The sequence below is a fragment of the Arachis stenosperma genome, chromosome 6 (genome assembly GCF_014773155.1).
Source record: "Arachis stenosperma cultivar V10309 chromosome 6, arast.V10309.gnm1.PFL2, whole genome shotgun sequence".
Classification (NCBI taxonomy): Eukaryota; Viridiplantae; Streptophyta; class Magnoliopsida; order Fabales; family Fabaceae; genus Arachis; species Arachis stenosperma.
The window spans coordinates 84,797,271-84,801,620 of NC_080382.1; the positions used below are offsets into that span (position 1 = coordinate 84,797,271).

The 4,350-nt window shown below is 36.3% G+C and overlaps 1 non-coding gene across 1 annotated transcript; it reads right to left on the bottom strand.

Moving 5' to 3' along the window:
• Positions 1-3,409: 3,409 nt before the first annotated feature.
• LOC130937058 (small nucleolar RNA R71) lies at positions 3,410-3,517 on the bottom strand. Its single transcript, XR_009068294.1, has one exon. It is a non-coding gene; the product is annotated as a small nucleolar RNA R71 (small nucleolar RNA).
• Between the last annotated feature and the right edge of the window lie 833 nt (positions 3,518-4,350).

Consider the following 4,350-nt stretch of genomic DNA (forward strand, 5'->3'; position numbering starts at 1 on the left):
ACTCCAAGGATGGCCTATGCACGTGAAAGCTTTAAAGCTCAGCCCAAACACGCACCAAGTGGGCCCCATAAGTGGATTTCTGCACTATCTACTCATTTTCTGTAAACCTATGTTACTGGTTTAGTTTAAATAGAACTTTTGACTATTGTATTTGGATCTTTGGAATAGCTTTTTGATCACTTTAGATCATTTTTGCACGTTTATGGGAGGCTGGCCATTCGGCCATGCCTAGACCTTCTTCTCTTATGTATTTTCTACGGTGGAGTTTCTACACCTCAAAGATTAAGGTGAGGAGCTCTACTGTTCTTCATGAATTAATGCAAGTACTATTGTTTTTCTTTCAATTCATGCCTACTTCTTCTCCAAGATATACTCTCGTACTTAATTCAGTTAAGTCAGAATGAAAGGGTGACCCGTGACAATCACCTATTATCTTCGTTACTCGCTTAGCCAAGATCCGAGTGCTTGACAACCACAAGCTGTCTACATGATGTTCAACATAGTCATTGGATGACAGCCGGAGTATATTCTCTTGGGTCTCTGATCCACAGATTTGCATCGCCTCTCCTGACAACAGAGCATCCGAATTCGTGATTAGAACCTTCGTGGTATAAGCTAGAACCAATAGACAGAATTCCTGAGATCTGGAAAGTCTAAACCTTGTCTGTGGTCTTCTGAGTAGGATCTGGAAAGGGATGACTACGACGAGCTTCAAACTTGCGACTGTTGGACGCAGTGACAGTCTGCAAAAGGATCAAGGGATCCTATTCCGACACAAGTGAGAACTGACATATGATTAGCCATGCGGTAGCTGTACCCGGTATTTTTCATCCGAGACGAGAAATTCGACAGTTGATTAGTCGTACAGAAACCGTAGATGACCATTTTCCCTGAGAGGATCATACAGCTTGCCATAGAAGGGAGCACGCATGATTGGATGAAGACAATAGGAAGGCAGAGGTTCAAGAGCAACAAAGAATCTCCAAACGCTTATCTAAAATTCCCACCAATTAATTACATAAGTATCTTTATTTTGTTTTATGTTTTATTTATCTTTTAATTATCAAAACCTCATATCCATTTGAATCCGCCTGACTGAGATTTACAGGATGACCATAGCTTGCTTCAAGCCAACAATCTCTGTGGGATCGACCCTTACTCGCATAAGGTTTTATTACTTGGACGACCTAGTGCACTTGCTGGTTAGTTGTGCAGAGTTGTGAAAAGTGTGATCACAATTTCGTGCACCAAGTTTTTGTCGCTATTACCGGGGATTGTTTGAGTTTGGACAACTGACAGTTCATCTTGTTGCTTAGATTGGGTAATTTTATTTTATGCTTAAGCTTTTTATTTTTATTTTCGAAAAATACAAAAAAAATTAGTAAAATCATAAAAACCAAAAAAATTTTGTGTTTCTTGTTTGAGTCTTGTGTCAAATTTTATGTTTTGTGTCAACTGCATTTTTTATTTAAGTTTCTTAAAATTTTCGAAAATTCATGCATTGTGTTCTTCTTTGATCTTCAAGTTGTTCTTGATGGTTTTCCTACTTTGATCTTCAGATTTTCTTGTTTTGTGTCTTTTCTTGTTCTTCATATGTATTTTTGAATCCAAAGTGTCTAAACATTCAAAATTTCTAAGTTTGGTGTTTTGCATGTCTTTCTTTTCTTAAAAATTTTCAAAAATATGTTCTTGATGTTCATCATGGTCTTCAAAGTGTTCTTGGTGTTCATCTTGACATTCAAAGTGTTCTTACATGCATTATTTGTTTTGATCTTAAAATTTTAAGTTTTGTTTCATTTTGTTGGTTTTCTCTCTACTCATTCAAAATTCAAAAGTCAAAAATATATATATATATATATATATGTATGTATGTATAGAACATAAAGCAGAAGAATCACAGAGAAAAAGAGCTCACTGGCGTTAGAACGCCAGTAAATAGGCACTTTGGGTGTTAAACGCCAGAATGGCTATCATTCTGGGCGTTAAACGCCATAATGGGCAGTGTTCTGGGAGTTTAACACCAGAAAAGGCAGCATTCTGGGCGTTTAGAAAAACGCCCAGTAAAGAAGGATTCCTGGCGTTTAACACCGGCCAAGGTATCTGGCTGGGCGTTAAACGCCCAAAGAGGCAGCCAAATGGGCGTTAAACGCCAGAGTGACACAAGGGAGGTAATTTCTTTTCCAATTCAAACTTTTTCCAAATTTTCATGTTTTAATTCATAATTTTAAAATCTTATCTTTTTCATATCACATTTTCAAAAATCCTTGCTAACAATTAATGTTTTGATTCAAAAAATTGCAAGTTTGTTACTTTCTTGTTAAAAAAAGATCAATCTTTAAATTCTAGAATTATATCTTTCAGTTTCTTGTTAGTCACGTCATCAATTTTTAAAATCAAATATTTTTTATTTCTATTTCAATCATATCTTTTCAAATCATATCTTTTTCAATCAAATCTTTTTCAATCATATCTCTTTTAATTTTAATTTCAAAATCTTTTTCTAACTTCTTATCTTTTCAAAATTATTTTCAAATCTTTTCAACTAATTACTATTTCTTATCTTTTTCAAAACCACCTAACCACTTTTCCACTTCCAATTTTTGAAAATCACTAACCACTTTTTCAAAAATCTTTTTAATTAACTAATTATTTTAGATTTAATTTTGGAATACTCTCTCTCTCTCTCATCTCTTTCTATTTATTTGGTAACACTTCTCTTCTACTTATAATTCGAACCCTCTCTCTCCCTCTGTGTTCGAATTCTTCTTATTCTCTCTACCTCATTCCTCTATTCTTCTTTTTTTCTGACACATCAATGAATCTCTATACTGTGACAGAGAGGATTCCACTACTCCCTTTGTTCTCTTCTTTTTAATATGAGTAGAAACAGGGATAAAAACATTCTTGTTGAAGTTGATCCTAAACCTGAAAGGACTCTAAAGAAGAAGCTAAGAGAAGCTAAAGCACAACACTCCAGAGAGGACCTTACAAAGAATTTTGAAAAAGAAGCAGACATGGCAGCCGAACCCAGCAACAATGCAAGAGATGCAAGGAAGATGCTTGGTGACTATACTGCACCAACTTCCAACTTCTATGGAAGAAGCATATCAATTCCTACCGTTGGATCAAACAACATTGAGCTTAAGCCTCAATTAGTTTCTCTAATTTAGCAGAATTGCAAGTTTCGTAGACCTCCATCAGAAGATCCTCATCAGTTCTTAGCTAAATTCTTGCAGATCTGTGATACTGTTAAGACAAATGGGGTTGATCCCGAGGTCTACAGAGTTATGCTTTTTCCTTTTGCTATAAGAGACAGAGCTAAGATATGGTTGGACTCATAACCTAGAGAAAGCTTAAACTCTTGGGCAATGCTTTCTTGACCAAATTCTTTCCACCTCAAAAGATGAGCAAACTTAAAGTGGAAGTCCAAACTTTCAAACAGAAAGAAGGTGAATCCCTCTATAAAGCTTGGGAAAGATACAAGCAATAAACCAAAAGGTGTCCTTCTCACATGCTTCCAGAATGGAGCATCATATGTATATTCTATGATTGTCTGTCTGAATTATCCAAGATGTCATTGGACCATACTGCTGGTGGATCGCCTCATCTGAAAACCCCTGCAGAAGCCCAGGAACTCATTGAGATGGTTGCAAATAACCAGTTCATGTACACTTCTGAAAGAAATCCTGTGAATAATGGGATAACTCAGAAGAAAGGAGTTCTTGAGATTGATCTGAATGCCATATTAGCTCAAAATAAAATATTGACTCAGCAAGTCAATATAATTTTTTAGAATCTGACTGGATTGCAAGCTGCATCTGGCAGTGCTAAAGAAGCCTCCTCTAAAGGAAAAGCTTATGACCCTGAGAATCCTACAATGGAAAAGGTGAATTACATGGGAGAATCCTATGGAAACACCTATAATCCTTCATGAAGGAATCATCCAAATTTCTCATTAAAGGATCCACAGAAGCCTCAACAAGGCTTCAACAACAATAATGGTGGGAGAAATAAGTTTGGCAATAGCAAACCTTTTCCATCATCTTCTCAGCAACAGACAGAGAATTCTGAGCAGAGTCTCTCTAGCTAAGCAAATATAGTCTCTGATCTATCTAAGACCACTCTCAATTTCATGAATGAAATAAGGTCCTCCATCAGAAATTTGGAGGCACAAGTGGGTCAGCTGAGTAAAAGAGTTACTGAAACTCCTCCTAGTATTCTCTCGAGCAATACATAAAAGAATACCAAAAGAGAGTGCAAGGTCATAATTATAACAAAAATGGCCGAACCTGGAGAGAGTGAAAAGGCAGTGATTCCTAGTGAGAAAGACCTCAACGGAAGTCCACTAAC